Here is a 23,959-nt window from a genome sequence, read left to right on the forward strand (position 1 = left end):
AATAATGTGTGTATACAAATGTTGATAGATATGCACCTAGCACATAATGTGCATATGCAAATATGCATGTGTATATTGTGTGTATATTTATATATGCACCAGCCTCAATATATATAAACAGATGTATATATGCACACACACATACACACACACACACACACACACACAGAGTCTAAATTTTACTCACCCCTTTTCTCCTCTATTAAAATTCCAAATGGCTAAGAGGATTTTCTCAATTTAGTCATACTTTTAATCTTCACTGAAATGAGTGATGACTTCTTATAATAAAAAGTTGACAGGCTTACATTGCGCACCGGTGGATTAGTTTCCCTTGGTGATGAGGTTTTCTTTTGTGCGCCGTGTGTCTGTTTGATGGAGGTTTAACAGAAAGCATTTTGGCAGAAATTGGATGCAGCAGGGATCATCTGGAGATGGCTGCTGTTCGATATTAACTGCACACAGTAACTTTTTTTTCCTTCTTCCTTTTTTTTTTTTTTTATATTCTTCAGCCAGGTGACAGAGAGAGCCAAAACATTTTTCCTCTTAAAAGTAAAGATTTTTTTTTCCTTTTTAAGAATAAAGTATCTGCCCATTCTGCAAACACCTCAAAATATTTAATGTGCTTAGGCCATTGTTTAATGTAAGCATGGTACAAAGCTTCCTTTGCAGGGAAGTAACAACACACGAATATATGAAAGGTGTATTTCTAACAACTAGATGCCTTGGATCCTCCCGAAATCAGTAAGTAAACAGGAGTTGGTTAAAGATTAAAATTGGGTGTTTCACAGAAGACACACATTGATACTTGCCTCGATTCAAAGAAAGAGACTGGTGGGTTATGATTTGCATTATTTACTCCCCATCCTCACCCCTTCTTGTAATTCCATTTTATTACTCATTGGAAGCATTGAAAGTCTCATAATGGAGACTTGCCAGATGTCAAATGTAGTGGAACATGCTCCAAGCATATGTATATATTTATACTTGTGAATATATGCACACAGAGCAAATAAATAACTAAAAGGATACATCCCATTCCACAGAAAAGCTCTGACCAGGTGGGTGGGAGCTCATATTCTCTAGTCCCTAAGCACTGCATGCAATGATTCAATGCACGTCAATCTCTGTTTGATGTGAAGATGCTAAACCTGAGAGCCTGTATGCAGCACAAATGAGCATTTCCTTTAATGAAGGGATATGTCTGTGTATGTGCATTTAATGCAACAATTATGCTATGCCGTCTAATAGCAAAAATTTATTGCCAAAAGAGCAATCTCATTTGAAAAATGTGAGAATTTAATTATTGCTTTAATACCCCAAGAATAAAGAAAACCTTCAAGTCTGTTCACAGTGTGAAGTTCTTAGATCCTGGCAAAAGACTTATGATAAAGATAGGACAAGCCTAATCTGTACTTACCTCTGCTTCAGACAGCAGCAGTGACAATCCTGCCTGGCTTGTCAAGTTTCAAGAACTTGCAATCCTTAATTTAAACACTTGAGAGATCTATGGAGCCTGTCAGTCTGGTTAATTAAGCTCGGCTTCTTTTACCCCTCCTCTCCACCAAAACAAAATGTGGCTTTAAAAAAAAGAAATGCCACTTAAGACTTTATCTACTGATTAGGCAAACAGGTCTAGTCTAAGTAGTGTGATCTGAGAAGACTTAAGTGGAACAGTTTTTGCCATTAAAGGGAGCATACTCTAAAATCTTCTTGAAAGTGTCACAGAGAGGTCAGCCTTGGCTTACTCTGCTTTCCTGTTTCAGAATTCATTACAGAAAACATGGGATAATCCAAAGCAAGAAATAATACAAAAATGATGTGTGTATCAATACCCATCTTAGTACTTAATGTCCTAGCATGGCTGTATTTGCTTTAGGAAAAAAAAAAAAAAAAAAAACACTAGGCAGTTGGTAAGATTGGTCCTTTCTCATCCAAAAGAGGTGAGTTTCTGATAATCTTTCATGGGAGAATTGTGAATGAGGAATTTAGAGCCTATAGAAAGAAGGGAGTTAAAAGATTGAGGGTCTCAAGTATATATATGAAAGTCTAAATTTAAAACACGAATATAGGTTTCTATTCACCTATAGCCCAGTGAAGAAGGTACCTGAAGAGCCTAGCAATTGTCAAATGCCAATTTATATATCTTAATGTTAACGAATACTGAATAATCATTTTCAACCTACTTTCATTCAATGGCCAAATTCATTTTAGTATCTCACTCTGTATTTCAATAATATACTCATAAATTTTTGGTTTTGTTGTAGATAATATTTATAACAGCATCTTCCCTGTTTTGTCTTCATCAAATATTTAATGGCTCCTGACTTCAGAACTTGAAAGTCACGTATCCTCTGTCCTACTGGAGTCCCAGAGGCGCAGTGATTCATTCCCTGTTATCTTGGGTTGCTGGGTTCTCTCTCCCCTTCCCTAGAACACCAGTGATCACTCTGACTGAGCTACTGCAGCCAGCCCACCTGGCATGAAGCCCTCTTCCGCATCTCAGTCCCCCTTTCTAAATCTTACGGGAATGTGTGTGTGTGCCATTGCAACTGACTAATTTTATCCCAAGGCACCGCTTCTAAAAGTCTTATTGTATTTGCCTGTTTGCTTTATGGATTTTTATCTTGATTCCAATCTCTTCTCATTTTCTAATTACCATCAGCAGAAGTTGAATCACAGCTCATAGATAAAAATTCTTAAGGATGTAAGGATTATATACAATAACAAATCCCATATATCATGTGATTTGGGAGGCACTTGTTGAGCAATGAAATTCCACTGGTCTAAAATAACCCAGAGGAGTATTTTCCTTTATTCATACAAACAGGTTTGGGCAAAGATAAAACCGAAGCCTATTGACTAGAGTTTTTCTACAGATATTTCAGTGGAGGTATTGGATTCCTTTTTCCCCTTAGCTTCTTCCAATTGGCTGTACAGATAACTAGTATTCACTGAACTGGCTTATAAAGTTCAAAATAATGCAGGTGTGTTTGTGTCAGTTTGAAAGGCACTCACTGGCAGCCTACACAACCAAATGCTCCAACTCTATACCCTCTTCAGTACATGCAAAGCTATCCTCATGGTTCACCTCACCTCGAATCCTGCTCTCACTAGTAGTAAACATTTGAAACTGCTTATTCTTTAGGCGTGAAGCATGAATGTGAGGTATCAGTCAATCATCAATTAACAGGGATTCTACCAAACATTACAATAGCAGTAATTAGGTAATTTAGATACACCATAACTGAAATTGTTCCCGACAAATCAGCGTCTTGAAATAAAGTCACATTGAACTCTTTTCTTATTGTACATTTTAAAAATAAGAAGGTTTCAGTACTGTCCTCATTATGAGAGAGAATTATATTAGCATTTAAATTTGAAAGCTCATATGATCTTTCCTGGGATATACTTTTGTTTTAATGATCCAAGATGGCTGCTAGAGTTCCAGCTATCACATGTAATTTCCTTGATGTAAGATGAAAAAAAGGGTTAATGTTATAATCTGCTGGCTGTTATCATTTAAAGGAGGCTCAGATAAGCTCCTTTGCTAGAACATAGTCATTTGATCACACTTGGGAGTGTGAGAGGCTGAGACAAGTAAACTTAGTTATGGGCTGCCATTTGTAGAGTTAAAAGGTTAAACTAGCAATGTCTGCCATGATTCATAACCTTTCATTCTTGATAACATTTCATCCTTAATAATTTCCACAAGACTGAAACAACAATTTTGCAGCTACTATATCTACCATGTTTTGATACATTGATATAGTCAACATTCAAATAAGCCTTAAATGGTGAATCACCCAGGTTTGTAACAGCAACATTTTCATATCCTCAAACCAGTACTGAACTGAATCAAGTTGAATTGAATCAAAGTGAAGCATGTCCAAGTAAAAGGTAGGAAAAGAAGAATATAGACTCAATTTGTTCCTTTTATTAGGAAATTTTAAAAATAGATCTGTTTACATTTTTTTATATAGATGTAACATGCCTTCAAACACATTAGTTAACCTCGTAGTTTATTTTAATATATTGGCTACCAATGATGCCTTCCATCAATATAGACCATATTTGAATGTGACCCTTGGAAGGTAGTAATCATCACCTGCATTTGGTGAGGTAAAAAGATCTGCTTACTAGAAACTTGTGCTTCAGTGGGCTTTATGAGCAAGCATCTTATTTGTTAAAATCAATATTTTATTTCATTAGCATTATATTTTCCATCCATTTACCAGGAAATACCATAATTTCATTCTTCTTTATGAGTGAAGAATATTCCATTGTGTATATACACCACAGTTTCTTTACCCATTCATCTACTGAAAGGCATCTAGGTTGGTTCCATAATTTAGCTATTGTGAATTGTGCTGCTATAAACACTGATGTGGCTGCATCACTATAGTATTTTAAGTTCTTTGACTATAAACTGAGGGGTGGGATAAATGGGTCAAATGGTAGTTCTATTCCAGGTTTTCTAAAGAATTTTCAGACTGCTTTCCATTGTGGTTGCACCAATTTAAGCCAGTGTCCCCCAAAAACAAAGGCCAAGTGTTCTCTCCGATATGTGGATGCTAACCCATAACATGAGAGTGTGAGGAGGGGAAAACTAGAAGTTCAATTGATTAGACAAAGGGGAATGAAGAGAAGGGAGAAGGAAGGGCAAGAGTGAAGACAGTAAAATTAATCAAACATAACTTTCCTATCATTGTATATTAATATACAACCAGGGTAACTTCACATCATGTACAACCACAAGATCCTAATTAGAATAAGTTATACTCCATACTCCGTGTATGTACAACATGTCAAAATTCACTCTACTATCTTATATATCTAAAAAGAACAAATAAAAATCAATATCTTAATAATCATCATTCACCCTGACTTATTCAGGGCAACTTTGTTACTAAGTATTCCACTAAGTCACTTTGATTTGTACATAGCACCTTTTGAGATCATGGTTACATAATTTTTTTACATTGATTATTTTTATTGCATTTGACATAAACCACAAAACTACAAGATTTCATAAAGTAGATCTACAACTCTGAATGTAATTCAGAAGGAATTCTCCTCGAGTGGTATTTAAGAATTGTTACCTGCTGGATTTAATCAATTTCAAAATCAGCACCACTAGATTGCATGGCATAAGTCACTTAAACCTTGATGAACACGTTCAGAGGATGAATAGGAAAAAATTACTACCAGGCTGTGTCACACAAGTGTATGTTCCTCACTTAGTGGCCATTTCCAGATAAACTCATTAATGCTGCTCTTACTCAAATTTTTCACTCAAGATTTGAAATGATCACCGATTATATCCTCGATTCTAAAATGGTGAAATTTGTAGATGACATTTTCTATACTAATGTATCAAACTGAATGTGAATTAAGTCGCATTGAGTGACTTATTAAGTTAATGATTTTCATCCACTTGCACAGGGTGAGTAGAGAATTCACTGGAGTTTTAGTATTTGCTAAGGTATCATAAATCACATTAAACTGTAATGAAATAAAATATTTTCAATATTTATAAATCATGTTTCCTCTTTTGGAGGATATAACCAATAAGTGAAAGCATAGCATTTTTTCTAGTTTTTAGATTTTACATTCAGGCCTATCATTCATATTGAATTGATTTTCTTATATGGTAGTAGATATGAATGCAAGCTCATATTTTTATATATGAATATCTAATTGTTTCAGCACCATTTGTTGAAAAGTATATGCTTTCTCTGAGAGTAACCTTTATATTTTTGTTAAAAAATGAGCTATTGTAAGTGTGATCTATTAGCAAAGTTCCTATCTATCTCATTGATGTGTTTGTTTATTGCTATACTACGTCACTGTATTACATTGCTATATTATATACAACACTCTTTCAATTATGGTAGCTTTATAGAGAGCATTGAAATCAGGTAGTATTAGTCTTTGAACTTTGTTTTTTGTTGTTATTGTTACTGGTTTTCAAATTGTTTTGGCTATATTATATCCTTTGCATTTTCATTTAAATTTTAAAATCAGCCTGTCAAAGTCTACAAAGTAGAAGAAAAAGAAACCTCTTGACTACAGTTTGATTGTGATTGTGTTGAATTAACAAATCAATTTGGGGAAAATCGAAATATTAAGACCCTGGATCTCCTAACCCATGAATATGGTATAAGCTTCCAATTATTTATGTTTTTTTATTTCAAAAGTATCTTAGTTTTCAGTGTTAAAGTCTCACACATATTTCACTAGGTTTACTAATAAGTATTTTATTTTTATACTATAAACAATAATTTTAAGATTTTGTTTTCTGGTTTCTTATTGCTACTAAATAGAAATAACATTGATATTTGTTTGCAAATCTTGTGTTCTCAAGATTGTTAAACTAACTTAATTCTGTTAGCATTTTTGTCGATTCCATCAGAATTTTAAATGAACAATCATATTGTCTGTAGATAAAGACAGTGTTACCTCAGCCTTGTAATTTTTATAAAGTACAGGTTAGAACTTCCTTCATGAAATTGAATATAAGTCGTAAGAGTAAATCCCCTGGTTTTGTTGCTCATCTTGGAAAAAATGCATTTAATTTTTCACCATTAAATTGGCTAGTAGTTTTTTGTAGATGACCTTTATCAGATTGAGAAAAATCTTTGTATTCCAAGTTTACTGAGAGGATTTTTTGTTTAAGTTTTTATTTTTATTTTTATTTTTTCACTCCAAGTGCTGGGGATCAAATCCAGAGCATCACACACTATGGAGAGCTTTTATGAGAAAGAAATATTGAAATATGTCCCCTGCTCCTCCATTTCCTACCCCAAAAGCCCCACCCCATCTATTGAGATGGCCATTATTTTTCTTTTTTTTTTTTGTCTATTCATTTAATGAATTACATTGACATACATGAGTTGTTTCCAAAGGTTAAATCATTCCTGAATGAAACACTTTTGGTACATGAAGTATTTATACAGTCTTAACAGCATTTTGAATTTGGTTTGCTAAAATTTTCACATTCATTATCATTGAGAATATTGTTCTGTGCTTCCACACTTTATTTTTATTTGTTCTTCTGATATTTTTTAGGGTAATGCTGGCATCATTGAATGAGTTCAAAGTTCACCTCTTCTTTAAATGTCTGCACGAATTTTTGTGAAATTACTATTATTTTCCTGAAGTGTTGGGTAGAATTCATGATAAATACATCTAGAACTGGAATTTTCTTTGTGGTAAAGCTTTCAAATACAATTTCAAAATTTTAATAGATGTATGGTTTTCTATTTTATTTTTTATTAAGTGAGGTTTAACTCAAAGAATGTCTTTGCTATCATATTTATCGATATAAATTTGTTAAATTATTGCTTACTTATCCTTTTAATTTCTATATAGTCTGTATTGATGTCATCTCTTTCTTCCCTAATATTAGTAATCTGTGTCTTCTCTCTTGTTTTTCTTAATCACTTTAACTATAGGTTTATCAATTTTATGCATCTTCTAGAAGAAACAGTTTTGGTTTTAATTGATCTATTTCTGTTTTTTTTTTTTTTCTATTTCACTACCTTCCCTTCACCTTTAGATGTTTTCTTGTGTTCTTTCTTACACATGCTCATTTGTTTTGCTTTTTTCTAGTTTCTTAAGGCAGAAAAGAGATCATTGAGACTTCTTTAGTGTAGGCATCTCTAGCTACAATTTCCCTCTAATACTAATTTAGAGAAATCCCACACATGGAATGTGGTGTTCTCATTTTCATTTAATTTAACACCTTTTCTAATTTTGATTTTTTTGAAGACTTGTATAGAAGTATGTTTTTTGGGTTTTTAAAGTGATTCTCTTTTTAAAATATTTAAATAAGAATAGAAGTTTCATATACTTACCTATATAGTTTCATTTTTACTCTTAGTTTGTTTGTGGAGACCCACATTTCCATCACATAGTATTTTACTCTTTCCTAAGAGGGTTTCATTGGGATGTCATATGGTGTAAATCTTCTACTGATACATCCCTTCTGCCACTTTATACCAGCAAGTCTTTAGTTTGCCTTTAATTTCAAAATACATATTTGTTGGGTACAGAATTCTAGGTTGACATGGTTTTTGTTTACATTTTTTTTCAGTATTTCATAGGTATTTTACCACTGTCTTCTCACTTGTGTTATATACTTACTGGAGAAACTTCTGTGATCCTTATCTTTGATGATTTTGACATATAACATGTCCTTTTTCTTTGGAAAACTTGTAAGACTTTCTATTACTTGTTCTCAGGAATTTCATTTTGGTGTTTCTTTGTGTATTTTTCTTCATCTTTCTTGTGCTTAGAGTTCCTTGAATCTTAGATCTGTGAGTTTATAATTTTAGTTATATTTGGAAAATTATTATGATTATTTCTTCAAATATTTTCTTGACATCTTCCCTTTCTAGACCTCAATTTACATGTACAATTGACCATTTGAAGCTGTCCCTCAGCTTGTTGATGACTTACTTTTTAAAATTCTCATGTTTCCCAGGTTTCATTATGGAAATTTTCTATTGCAATTTTATCTGGATCACTGGTGTCTTCTTCTAAAATTTTCTGCTGTTAATTACATCCAATTTATTTTCATCTCAGTTTTCATCTCTACAAGTTTGATTTTCTTTCTTTCTTTGTTTATTATTTATTTAATTGTTCTTTCTAGATACACATTACTGTGGAATATATTTTTGACATATTATACATGTATAGAATAAGTATAACATTTTTCCAATTAGGACCCCATTATTGTAGTTTTAAATGATGTAGAATTACATTGGTTGTGTATTCATATGTAAGGATAGGAAAGAACATGTTCAGTTTATTCTATTGTCTACTTATTTTTTGAACACATAGAATGCCTCTTAATAGTTATTTTAGGTCCTAATCTACCAATTTAAATATTTATATCAGTTCTGAATTGGTTTCAAACAACTGATTTACTCTGTTCTGCATCATAATTTGTGTGTGTGTGTGTGTGTGTGTGTGTGGTATTCCTGGTAATTTTTTTTTGAAACTCACACATTAGACATTTTACATTTTTGAATGCTAGATGTTCTGTATTCCCATATTTTTAAAAATACTTCTTTTGCACATGCAGTTAATTTACTCACAATAGCTTGTTACCATCAGGTTTGTCTTTTAGGAATTTTTTGGTGAGTTAGAGCCAATATTTAGTTGGGGCTAATTGGTCCCTACTAAGGAGTTAAGACCTTTCTGAATACTCCAATAAATACCCCAGGTGGTAGAATGATGGTTTTTTCAGTTTGCAGGTGAGAACAGCCCTGATCCCAATCCTTGGTGAGCATGAGATACTCTTTCCTCCAATTCTTCTTAGTGCTTCTTTCCTTGACCTCCTCAAGGTTCAATTGAAGTTTTAAAGTCATTTTAAAAAGAAATTTTAGTCTGACACGTCTAAAGCTATTAAAAGAGAAGTGTCTATGTTAACAAGTAAAATAAAGATTTCTCTATATATTGCCAGACTGTCCCCTAAGGAGTCCTGTATCTTGAGGAGTTTCATGCACACGTTTATGAACACTTAGTCTTCACATATTCTCTGGGCACATCATTTGTACACAGCACCAACTTGAGAATTCTCTCAGGTTGAAAGGTACACACACTAGGAATAAAGTCTGCTTTGAGAAGGTTGGCCCCAGGGAACAGAGCTTGTCTTCCCTGGAAACAGAGTTGGGATCATTTGTGTAAAAAGGTCTCAGACTATGAATATGTAGAATGTGGCATAGAAAGGTGAGCATAGGCCTTTGATGCTCACTTCACCTTGTCCCTGAGTATAGTTCATTCCCTGAAACAATGGAACTCTTTTGTTTGTATATAGGAACATATTTTTATATTATCCACATAGAACTTGTTTATACATTGGTTTAGCACTTAAGCCTCCGTATAACCCAGGATATAAATATACATGACAGTATATAAGTGCTTTAAGTTCCATCAGTATAACTTAACTTAAAGCACTTATATACTCTCATATATTTATATACTAGTATATGACACTTATATACTTCTGTATAACCCAATATATTATACTCATAGGGCCTTAAATTGCAAAGCATTTCAACTATGATTTGCAAAATTAGCAATGTTCATAAACACTGAATCGATGTTTTTTTTTTCTTTTTTATGGCTCTTTTAATAGATATTTCCTTCCAGTTAATCAAATCATCTGTATGAGCTAATTCAATACAGTATTCTTTTCTGTGCTCCCAAAGACATCAGGAAGGATGAGGGAAAGAGGTGTTCAAAATTAGAAATTAATAATGACTAATCATTTACAAGGATAATAATAATAATAAATGGCAACTAAAAGCAGTCCAGGCATGAGGGGAGTTGCTTCTGACTCCATGTATCATTACAGAACTTAAAAAAAATTTTTTTTTCCAAGGTGGAGATACCTTCACTCCACACAGCAGCATTCAATATTCATTCTGCTTATGAACATCTGAAAATTTCCGTCCTTTAACTTCTTCCCCTCAGGACATGTATACCTCCTCACTTTTAGAACAACCTTAGTTTGAAACAACAATTTTACAGAGACTGGATTAATTCCTAAAACCTCAGAGTTCAAAGAGGAGATTCAAATATGTCCAGAGGTTACCCCACACCCCCTCTTTGTCTGATGGGTTCCATGTCCAGGCCAAGCCCTTCTCCAGTCAGGACCTTGAATCTTGGTAGGAAATGAAAGGGCTTCCCCCTCCAGTTCCATAACTCTAAGGACTGGTCATAGTGACAGTGGGGCACCTGTCCTCCAGTCCAGGTTTCTGCCCTTTCCTCCTCGACATGAGCTTAGCTCACAGGATGAAAACCAATCCTCTCATTCTAAATTATTTACCAGAGTGACTGTGGTACTTATCATGCTAATCATGACTGGCCTAAAATAAAAGTCATCTCTGTTTTAAATAGTGATACGTTTTGAGAAGTTTTATTTTTAATGGATGATAATTGTTAAAAAAAAAAAGACTTGCCTTTGATGACACTTGGACTCTTAGAGGGTCATAGTAAATGCAGTGAATATAAGATCTAGAGAGGCACCTCAGTTACTGTTCCACAAAGGAAGCAAAATGGAGTCTGCGTGGATTAAAAGGAAGCAAACTGTATGTTATTTGTTTGGTTTGTTCTGAACCTTCTCACTGAAACGGATTTTAGACTTGCCTCAGTGACCTATATTAAGAATATTCATATTTTCTTTCCCTGAATGCCAAGGTATCACCTCAGTGTGCCTTTAACAATTCTGCATTTGTCACAACAGATAACCTGTGCAGAATAGCGAGCGCAATCTCTTTCCCTCCTTTTCCTTAATTAGTCAGAAGTCTTGCTTTGTAAGCATTAGGTTGCTTCTCCTCTGCTCCCCAAAAAGGTTGCCTAATGGTGAAGAATTTTAATCTTTTCTCTTTAAGGAATTCGTGGTTTTAACTTTAGCCCACTGGCCTCTGTATTTATCATTGCTGCACTCGGCTCTTCTGATTGCTAAGAAGGTTTTCTAAAGTTTCATTTCTCTCTCTTTCTTAAACATAACAAGAATGCTCTATAAAGAAGCTAATGCTCTCCTTGAGCAAATGGAAAGTATCCCACCTCACCCCAAAACACATTCTTTCCAGTACAAAGTATATAAATGGACTCTGAGCAATGGTACACTTTTCCCCTGATTTCCTTTAAATGTATTCTACTGCTTTCATACAGCCACCTGCCATTTTTGCTTTATTGCAGCCAGAAGGTTGAAAGGCATTGCTTTTAAATATCTTGAAAGTTTTCCATTGATAAGAAAAGGTAGTAAAAGCACTTTTAAGTGAACAGTAACACACACATCACAAATCAGGCATTTTGATACCATCTAGGTTCACACCATGTGGTATGAGGAACTCTGGTGATTGTGATTTAGCTGGGATCCTAAGCTGTGTAGAAGAAATGGGGTGGGGGGGGGAATTTAGGATGTTGTAGTTACTGACTAGGTCATGAGTGCCATTGTATGGGCATGTATATATGTGGAATGTTTCTGTGTATCTGTGTCTGGTGGGCAGCAAGTGTGATTTAAATATAAAATAGCTAAAGTTTCGTTGTACAATTATACTGAATAAACATATCAAAAGAAAATTTGCAAATGATGTTAATTAAATAATATTTCTCCTTTTATAGGGATGACAAATTAGCTGTTCATGTATAGTATATTATTGAAATTAATTCTTTCATCTTTACAAGGGGAAGCACTCTATATTCCATTTCACACTGTCTAAAAGACTACAGAAATAGATACCAAGATCTGAATACACATATAGGCCAGCTGCAAAGATCACTGTCTGAAGATCGAACAAGAGAGAACTGGGTTTGAAATCAAAGACTCACCATTGATCAAGTCTTCATTAGTCTGGGACAAGACTATAAACATTTCGTTTTGCCTTTGAGCCTGAGCCCATAGCATGGGTTAAAGAAAACCATGCCAGATTAGGAGGGTACAGGAGCAGAGGACCACATCTACTCCTAGAATTAACTATGTATCTGCTTCTCCTGCTCAACTGTTTTCTCCAAAGAGATAGAAGAAGAGCTCAGCAATTCTGACCATGTGAGTTTGAAGAATTTAGAGTCAACTTTTATCTGGTTCTCATACTTCTGACCAGTGGAGTTGTGCTTGAAGAAAAACTTTAAAATAGAGATGGGGGATAATACCTATAGATTTGTTAGATTGATTACCTCTGACTTCAAATGTAAGGCAGTTTTTAATTTCATTTCCTCTGATTATTTCTGTTCCCCCACCCCACAATAGTGTGTGTGAGTAGGTAGGGATTTGAGTGTGTCTGGAGGTACAAAGGAAAACCCATTTTAAAATTAGGCAATAGAAGCGAAAGGATGGTTTGGGGTGATGTGTATTTAACATGGCATTAAATGAGCACAATTTGGGATGATATGCTGTGACTGCAAAAGAGTAAACATATTCTGTGGATTTTGATGAACATGTTTTCTTGATGATTATTCATTGAGGCCATCATATAGTTTTATAATCAAGATTATGTTGATCAAGATGATGCAGAGGAGGTGGATTGTTCATTAAAGAATGCAATTTGGGAGAGAATAAAAAACTCCTGAAACAAAACATGCTTTGCTCTTAGACTCAGTGGGCTGGGGAGGGGGATGATGTCATAGTCAGAGCACACTAATGTGTAAAGATTGAGATATGTTTGTATCTATGAAGAAGGGGCATTAATCTTTATCTAAAAAATGTTGTGTTGGCAAGTTCATATTTTTCCCCAGCATATTTAGAAGAAAATGAAAGTATCAACCACATTGTTTAAACACAGCCATAGGCCAGCTCTGCAAATGAGCGACTCTAATGTGAAAACACTTTCAAAGTTCCAAATGAGTTGTCCCTGCGGTAATAAAGAGGGGACATTCTACAGTATGACAGTATGTAAGACAGCATTGTCAGCTGTAGTTTATTTAAGGCATGAGGCCTGTAACAGGAAAATAATGACTTTAATAAAATTTACTATTGACTTTGTAGGCTAAAATCTTTCTGTCATCAGGAATACAGAAAAACAACCTGTCTGCAAACCCTTCAGTTAAATATATTCCTTTAATATTTCAAAGCAACTTGATTTTTTTTAATATACATGCTACTTCAGAAGACACTGTAGTAGGGTGGAAATTAGTATTTTTAATAGAAAGTTGGTATTGCTTACATAAGGAAAAAATCGGTAATGACCTATGACACTGTCAACTGAAAGCAACATTTGAGGAAACAGCAAAAGCAGTTAATGCAATTCCTTGAAATACCATATAGAGCTGTGTCACAAATGAATGATTTATAAATTACCCAATGTCCTTCTCATCTGAAGGATATCTTTTAATCATGCAGTAGAGTTTCTCAGTGAGAACGCCAAAGAGCATGCTGGCTATACATGAAAATCTACAGCATGTTAACGAGGTTGGGGTCATTTCTGAAAATTGGGGAAAGTGGGAAAACATATGGCCTGATCTTACTCTCCAGCCAATTTGATTAAATGCGGTATAGATTGTTTGTGGTGTGTAAGAGAGGTCATGCCCATTATATGAAAAGCTGAAGAAATTCCATTCCTTTAACGTTTTACATAGTTAAAATAAACTGTGGTAAAAAGTTTCCCAACAGTGTATGACAGCTCAATTTAGAGGTGAAGCCTTTTAATAAAGCCTCATGAAATGAATACTTTGGTTTATGCACTCTGTTTGTGTTTCCCACCGGAGTGCTTAGCATTATGAAGCTGTGGTTACTTGCTTTACTACTGCAGAATAACATCATGAAAGGAGAGACCAAAGCTTTGTATCAGAAAATATCCAGAGTGAGTAGAAATGCTGATGGAGGAACCTTAATTTAGAGCTAAACTGCTTTCCTATTTGCTTTTAACATGCTATTGTAAAGTATATTGGCTTGAATTACAGGATATTATTTAAACAAAGGGAAAAATCCACAGGGGTTTTTACACATTAACCTATAGCTTATTTCAAGGGAAATTATGAACTTTAGAATCATATACTGTAATTTTTTTCTAAGCTTTAATAAAATAACTGGAGCATGCTTTTCTGAACTAAGTATGTATATTGGTATTATTTTGAAGAGAAAGATGGCAAATGGAAAAAATAAAAAAGTTCATTTGTATAAGGATTCTGGCACCAACAGACTATGTGGAGACAATTTTACTTCAATATCATAGGATCTCAAGGGAGCTAACCTGGTGCCTTAAACCAGTTAAATGTTCAATATATTAACATTAGCAGACATCACTGTTTTCAGGAGTAGTCTTCAATTTGATCCTCTTTTGTTTTCTAGTTGTTATCTCTGGTTCATTCTGCAACTGTCCCTAAAGTGAGAGGCAAATCAGGAAAGTTCCAACCCTTAACGTCTTCTAGAATTTCTGAGTATTTGGCCTGACTACAACTACTGTAAGATTTCATAAATATTTTATTCTTACCTATATGATTGTCATGATTGTCAGAGGTGTTTTGAGCATGGTGTGCAAATATATGCAAAGTGTGTGGATGCTTATTCAATTGCAGATGCTCAGACATCCCAGGGAATCTAATAATATGCATCATTTGTTACAATGGGTAAGGCACCTTGTCCTGAGATGATATGACTTCTCTTCACTGGTCACTCATTTCCCAAATGTACCAAATGGGAGCTAGTGGTATTTAGGATTTGTTTTTCCTCACAGTCTTTAATGACTTGGGAATGTAGTTGAAAGCCAAGTTGTTAAGTAGGGAAAATAACTACCAACTGCTTAGCTACCCAAATGCAGGTAGACTGAGTCTTCATAATTACACCACAAACTAACCCCAAACAGATGATATCTTAGGTCATAAATGGGACTGACATTACTACTAACAAAAGTTATTTGACATAAATACAAACATGAATATAATTCTTGTCTAGGGCCTTGGGGCTTTGCTCTCTGGAAGTATAGAGCATACTGAAAGTTTCTAAAGATTTTCCTCATTTAGTCCCCTAAGATTTCTTGGCTCCAAGATTTTTAGGTAGGTTTAAATAGCATAGTAATTCTGCTCCTTAGTAATCTCTAATTTGGTCTGCAGTCCTATATTTATGTATGATTTTTGACTGATTCACTTGAGGCAACAATAAAAAAATCTCATAAATAATTATATGAATATAGAACAAGAAAAACTTTTGCTTTGTTTATTCCTTCAACAAATATTGTGTTTTATTTCCTAGGCATGGATTAGAACAGTGACACAAACAAAGCCCCTGTCTCAAAGGAGCTTATTTTTTTTTTAATTGAAGAAACACAATAAGTTAATACATGTTTTAAATAGTAAAATTATCTATGAGAAAGAAATAAAGAAAGAAATAGAAGAAGGAAAGGAGAGAAGGACAAAGGGTAGGGGCATAAAGAGCAAAGGTAGAGAAAATAGCTGAGACAGTTAGGGGCTGTCATCCCCTTCACACAGGGCAATAAGATAATAGGGTGGAATGTCAACAATATGATCCAACAAGTAGTTCACTTGAGCAAAAAGAAAGATGAATAAATCCATCTGTAGGATCCTGTCAATAATGCACTCATCGCAAAATCTCAAATCTGCCAAGAGTCCTGTCTCAGTGAGAAAACATCTTTTTAAAATTAGTATTTAGGCCAAACAAGTTAGTTTGGTTTACATGGTTCTCCATCTAATCATTAATCAGTTAAAGTGGTGGAGTTCTGAGGGGGTATTGGCACATTGAATGAATGAGGTTTTTAAAATAAATATCACAATTTTAGAGATTAGAGATTAAAGGGCACAACACTCAAATGTTATTGTAATAGATTTTGTTACAAAATTCATTACTAACCGTATTATCAATCCATAAGATTTAAATATTGAACCTCAAGACCAACTGCTTTGGGGGAATGAAGGGCAGACAAGGAACTGGGAGAAAGAAGACCTGTGTTTAACTTATAGTTCTGATTGGGGATATTTATTTTGTTTTCTTACTTCCATTAACAAATGATTGGTAAAAGAAGTCATTAGATTTTGCCCCATAAAGGGGAAACAATTATAGATTCACACTTTATATGTGTGCTATATCTTTACAGTGGGAACATTTGTAAATTAGGTTAAGGTTGGTTTAGGTGCTTGAGATATTTAGAGATAAAAATGTGTTCAATACAACTCAAGAAATGCACTTAAAATCCTAGGTTAGGCTCTGGGGAAGCTAAAGCAACTTGTGAATCTTGAAAAGTATGTCACCAATAACTGACTACAACGGCTACTTGGTATTGATACAAAAGCAAACAAAGCCTAACTGTGGCACTACTCAGCCTGTTCCTCTGGGAACAGAAAAATCCAACTCTCAAGACACTACAAGGAGAAGAAAATATTTTGCTATATGGATTTTTTAACAATTAGAAAAATATTATATCATTGATAAAAAATGTTTATTTATATTTTCCTCTTTTTCCTCCGACATTTGTTATAATACATATTTTACCTAATTTTTAAAATTACCTACTTTGACAGAGCTCATGGGTCTTTGTGCAATCTAATATCCCCTGATATTCATTTTTTATAAATTAACAAAAATTCAAGACATATTTAGACTAAACCCAAACTGCTTTTATAAGAGCAACAATAGCCGGCAGCTAATATATGTGAGTTAATTGTTACGTTTATTAAAAATCTACCTTGCCTCTATAAAATACAGAAGATGTGCTAATACACTATCATCTCCACTCTACAGATGAAGTAATGAAAAACTAGAAAGGTTGAGTACTTTGTACTAGGTCAAACTAGTAAAAACATGAATGAAACTTGAACCAACTCTCTCTGACTGGTTTTGTACAATTTAGCCAATTAATGTGCTACTCAGATCATATGAATGCTAAAGTTACTAGAAAATTTCCGACTTGAAATTCCTTGCATTCATTGGTAGTAAAGTTGATTTTCACAAGTGAACAAATACCATATTAGTTTTTAGAAAAGTGGTAACATATTTTATTCCCAAAAAAATTACCTCAACTAGAAAGTATACCTACATTATTTATTCTAAAGCTACTGAAAAACAGATGGAAGCTTCATTTTCTTAATGAGGATGGTGCCTCTCCATAGAGGGCATTTTGAAGCTGTATACGGGGTAAAATGGGAGTTCATAACCCGCTTGAATCAAAATGTGAAATATGATATATCAAGAACTATGTAATGTTTTGAACAACCAACAATAAAAAAAAAAAAAAAGAAAATTTACAAAGGTCAGTTTTTGCCATGGTGATTGGGGAAGGGACAGTGCTGGCTGGTATTTGAGTAATGGAGACCAGGATGTTACAACACCTTGATGAGAAGGAAAGTCCCACACCATGAAGTGTGTTTTCTTACATTTTTCACCAGTTTTAAATATACCATGATATTCCATACAGGGAAAATAACTATGTATAATTATCTGATTATAATAATTGCCACTATTTGACATACGCAATTTTTATGTAGATTGAATTTTTCTGAAATGGATCATGGTAAAGATCTATGAACGGTTTTACTTTATTTAGCCTGGAATTTTATCAAGCATTGGTCACCATCCTTGGAAATCATGTCAGTCATCTATAATGATGCTGCTCAAGATATTTGAATCACAAGTCTTCTTTTGTATCACTTTTCCTTGGTAGCTGTCACATATAGACATGACACAAGGATTCTTTGGAGGCTCCTTTAATCAGTATTATAAGATAATATTATTAAATAGCCAAAATATATGAGAAAAACAGATATTCCACTAACAAAGGCTGTTAGCATGCTATTATTCATATTCATAGTTAAATTCATTTACTGCGCAATAATGAGAGATTGCTATAATGTATTGGAATCAAAGTCAGAGGCTTTCTACTCATATTCTGATACTGTGCATAGATATATAGCACACGACTATATCATTTTATATATTACTTTCTTATTCTAGGCCATTCTCTGTCCTCTGTCACCTATCAAAGACTAGGGATCTCAAGGTCTATGCAAATATTACAGTCTGAATATATTTATTGACATATGGTGAGAATTAAAGGTAGATGACATGCTTTGTGTGATTAACATTATCCCATCCTGTGTTTTAATAAGGGGAATTATTTGACAAGAAAATCATATTTCTATATTTTGAAGTGATGTTACCCTGGCATAAATTAAAAGAGTTTTCCATTTCCTCTTTTCAAATAGAAATAATCTTGCTTTATTAATACTTCTCCTAATTTTTAAAATCTAGTTTTCACATGATGTTCGGCTCTCTTATTTTGCTATGCTTCCTACAGAGAACGCCATTTTTAAAATATTCATATGAGTAAAAGACAAATTGGGTTGAATGAGGTTGAACCATGGAGCAAGACTCAAAAGTAAAAGTAAATAGGTAATTAATAATTTAGAATCTTATAATAAGACTGTCTTGCCAGATTTATGTTTTTAACCATTGATATAGAGAAAAACAGAATGACAAGAGGAAAAATATATATACTAAACAAATGCCCCTGTAATAGTCACCCTTGATGGTCAATTACACAAGAGATACTAGATTGCTCCAGTTACAGGGTATTCTGTTCTGTTTTATTGGAGCATTTAAATAATAATTGAAGGCTTTACATTGCACATGTCAAAAAGCACTATGCCAATAACACCTTTTAGAGTTTCAGGTTTGGCATGTACATTTTTCTATGATAGATATAAATATAGAAATAATAACTATCTTTTCAGAAAGAGATACTTTAGATACCAAATACAGAAGTATGCTGTATTTATAAGTTTTCCTTTCTTAAATGTATTTATTTGTTTGTGCTGGGGATTGAACCAAGAGCCTTGAATACTGTATTTCTTAATTTTCAAACTCAGACTAGCTTTGTTAAAACAGAAGTAAGTTCAAAAATGGGAATGTATGAATATAGCAAGCAATTTTGCAACTGATAGCTGAGGTTGCAGTCATCTATTTAAATATATTTTCCTTTTATCAATCTATGGGATTCTGGAACTGGTTATCACTTCCAACTGATAAAAATTTGGATGGCACTATTTGAGCAGACTCAAATCTTTGACCTGCCTTGGCATGCAGTTGCAGGATAAAGTTAGCTTTACTTACCTTAAATGAACAGAAGCAGACTTTTTTCAATCCCTGCTCATTACCCCTAGAATCATTTTGAGCCAATTCATAGCCGCTGCTTTGCTATATATATCCCTCTAAATCATGGGTATAAAAAATAGTATGGAGGGAAAAATTTTTAAATGGTAGCAAAATGTCAGTTTCAAGGGGTGTTAAAAGGAAATTTAATCAACTTTCAACACATTGAACACCACCTTGGCATTAGACATCATAGATTTCCTTCTTACCTCCCAACTTCTGAGGCTTATTATTAAATACTTTCATAGCAGCAAGATCACAAAAACATTAGACTGCTTGCTTACAGGTATATCCGACTTAGTAAACTTAAAGGGACACTACCAAGGCTGGTAAAGCTGAAATTAGACCTATGGGCTTTATTCTGAAGCTTGGGCATGCACAGGACAAGCTCGGATTCACTTTGCCTGTCAGCTTTTTTCCTCCAGCCAGCAGGGAAAGGGAGCAGGGGAGGATTGACACTTAGGAGAATCTGTTTTAACCTGTATGCTGCACCTGACAACTAAGCTGGGCAAGTAAAGCCTGGCAGACAGCTAGAACCCTAGGTGTGTTGTTCCTGGGTTGATGTTTAAAAACTGGCATTTTAGCCATGTAGTCTCTAAAATTTTTAATAAATCAAGAAATAATTTAAAATTATATACAGGACTGGCCACATCATTTACAGAGCCCAGGATAGAATGAAAACCCAGAGCCCCTGCTCCCAAGATTAATAATTTCAAAGTGGCTTTAGCAGAGCCTAAACCAAGCAAAGGGGCTTCTAAACACCTGGCCCTTTACGAATGCTCAGGTTGCACAATCACAAAGCTGGCTCTGATTATGCAGTTGTTCTTTGACCAACACATACTAATGTATTCGCACCAGAAGACATCACTGTGATTATAGTAATAGCTTAACAAGTGAATATATGCAAAGCTTACAAAAATAACTTATTTTTACTGAACTTTTCCGTAAGTGCAAATCAGGCCTAGGGCAAGGATAAAGGATCTAGAAAAATACAAACTTTTTTGAATTTTATAATATCAGCCCATAACTGGGGCATTTCCAAATTTGACTAACATGCAGTGAGTCTATCAAAATCATATTTTTTAAAAACCCTGTGTAATGGAATGTAATTCCTTTTAAATTCTTGTTTATAGAGTTTTTGGATAAATAAATCATAAAATCATTTCATAAAATTTCAAGATGAATGTTTACAAAAGAAAAATAACCTTCTTTTCTTCTTTATGGGATATTTTAAAATCCTCTCCCAAACAAAAAAAAAAATTAAAAATATAAGGATTGTAGATTGTATTTATTTTGTGACCAAGGACCTGAACATTGGCTTTTGAGAATATCTGTAAACTATTTACAATCTTTGGATGTTTGGTAATTTGCAAATTTACCAAAGTTGAACTAAATATTGAATTTACTTATTCAGTATTTATAATTTTTTATGTAAAACACTTCAATATTTTGTAATTTCATTTCTCAAAAATATTTCTTTAATAATAAAATTAATATTCCTTAAGAATTTCTTAAATTCTCTCAACACAGTAAAGTTTTAAAGGTCATAGAGGAAAGCTGCCAGTAACAGAAAATATGTGTTCCTGATCCATTTCCAAATATATTGATTATAAACACTGTTTCAATTTCAATATTTTTTACTATTTTTTAAGTAGGCATATGTTAAAATGTTGAAATTATAATAGATGGGAGCTAAGTTCACTTTCAGCTGAATGGTTTAAAAAGAAGTATGTATCCTTTTCATTGAATAAGAAAATTTTTGATCCCCAGCTACAAATAGATATGAAGATAAATGACACAGAACTTGGTTAACTTCAACTATATTTTGTTGTGTGGTGAAACAGACAAAGTCTGTTGGAGAAATAGATTGAGTTTAAAGAGACCGTGCCCTGATAAAGATTCTGATAGGGTTTTGTGGGGATAGAGAAGAGGGCATCTAATTGATGAGGTATGAGGAAAAATTTTATTTAGGATACAATACTTGGCCTGCTCTAGATCTAAATCTTGAAGTATGGGTAGCCAGTATGGAAGAAAACATGAGTTACACATCCAGAGAGAGAGAGAGAAAGAGAGAGAGTAGGAACATGTAAGGACATAGGTATTTACACAAGGGCCTGTCACCACCCAGAGACTGAAAATCATATGTGTCCAGAGGCCTGTCAGGGTATGACAGAAGTTAAGACTCAAAAAATGGCAGAACATGAAAGGATTTTTTTCCCCTGTTAAGCAATTTTATTGTGAAGTCTTGAGGAAGGTCACTGATAGATTTATTTGATTTATTTCCTCATGATTATGAAGTCAAAATATGCTTATTTTGAAAATTTGGAAGTAAAGCAAATAAATCCCACTTCTGTATTTTAAACAGGGGACTGGCCCAATGATACTTACATTTTAGAAAACATACACTCATTTAAGAGTATGGGGGATGGGTTAGAGTAAGACTAAAATTAGGAAAACAAATTTCACAAAGTTCTTATGTTATACTCTAAGTTGCTTTAAAAAAAACACTAAAATACAATGTTAAATGAAGTAGAAGAGCATTTTCCTTTAGCTAAAAATCTAATTCCAAGATGGTTGTCTAGGGCAGGAGACAGCAATGATCTCAAGTCATCCAGAACCCAAGTGGTCATTATATATATAATGTATATATATAATATTATTGATATTATAATATTATTGATATTGATATAATATTATGTATATATATATATTATACACACATACATATATATATATATATATTACTATTATATATATTATATAAATATTACTATTTCCAAGCAGAAAGGGGGAAGCAGAACAGTCTAGAAATAGATTTCTCTCTTAAGAGATGACCCTGAATATATACATATCATTACTGTTCACATAATATTGGTTTGACCTTGGGCTCACAGTCGGCTATACCCTGCAAGAGACTCTAGAAAATATGGTCACTCACTGATTAGCTGTAAAACCAAGAAGGAGAAAATAGTACTGGAAGAAAATTTAGATATCTACAGAAGAACAATACAGTAAACTCAGAGAAATTACAAGTCACTGAACAAAGATAGTCCCACCAAGAATATAGAACAGAAATAGCTTTTACTAAAGAAGAAAGGGAGAGAATTTCTGGATTGTATGGGGGACCCCTCCAGACACACACAAAAAGTTGAGAACAAGGAATAATATGAGTGTTCAGGGAAGAAAACACAACTATATACCAGGTAACATGAAATGAAGCATCAACTAAAGATGTCAGGTATATTAAATATAGAAATTCTAGAACCCCAAAGAGAACCCAGGATAGGGATTTACCTGGGAGAGTCATCAGAATGTGGGTGATAACTGAAGCCAGGGATCTTGATGAGCAAGCAGAACAGAAATTATGACTAGGCACTGGGGAAAGCCCAGTGAAAGAAGGGTTCTATAGAAGGATGCAAGAGGGACATGACCAGAAGATTGAGAAGTAATGGCATGGAGGTAGGTCAGGTTCCTCACTCTGAGAGGTGGACAAGGTACAAAGTGAAGTATAAGGATAAGTTGATAGTGAAGAACACAGGCTGCAGAGTAGCTCTGGATTTGAACTCAGGTTCTACCCTTTTAGTATAATTAGCATGTTTCAAGACAGAGACTAATAGTGTGAAATCTGAAGAAGCTGAGATAGATTAAGATATAAGGATGTTTTGCTGAAATTATATCAGTGAGGATAAATAAAAGACAAAGATTATAGGTGATTGTTATATAAACAATATATAGATATGCTATAGCCTTTGTGCTCATTGTTTCTGTTTTACAGATACCAAACAATAATAAGAAATAGCTAATAGTTATTGAACCATGAGTATGAGAAAGCTTTACTTACATTATCTCATTTAATGTTTGTAACTATCCTATGAAATTAGTGCTATAATTATTCTTATTTTACAACTGAAGATACTAAGAGAAGTTAGGTAATTTACCTAAGGTCACATTGCCTATAGTGTCAGAACAAGGATTTTAATCTGGAATCTATTGTGAGTCCAAAGTTCTTCCCATAAGTTTTATAATTTTTTGAGTACACTTTTCACTAAAGCAGATTGCTTATAAAACATGTACACTATTATGACTTCTCAATAATAATGGTAGGTAAATGGAGCCTTGTTTGTTTAATATTTATTTCTTTTCATACTGTTAGTAGCTCCTGATCAGTGCTGAATACTGGACTGGGAACTGAAAAATGCAGCCACAGTGAATGATACCTAAATCAGCCTCCAAGGAATGTTCAGTCCAGTTTGATATTATAAATAGAAGAAACTTACAAAGAATCAGTTAAGAATCTGATTTTGAAAGTAGTCTCAATATATTTCTACAAGGTGGTTTTATTTTTTCTGT

Source organism: Urocitellus parryii, chromosome 5 (assembly GCF_045843805.1).
Source record: "Urocitellus parryii isolate mUroPar1 chromosome 5, mUroPar1.hap1, whole genome shotgun sequence".
Taxonomy (NCBI): Eukaryota; Metazoa; Chordata; class Mammalia; order Rodentia; family Sciuridae; genus Urocitellus; species Urocitellus parryii.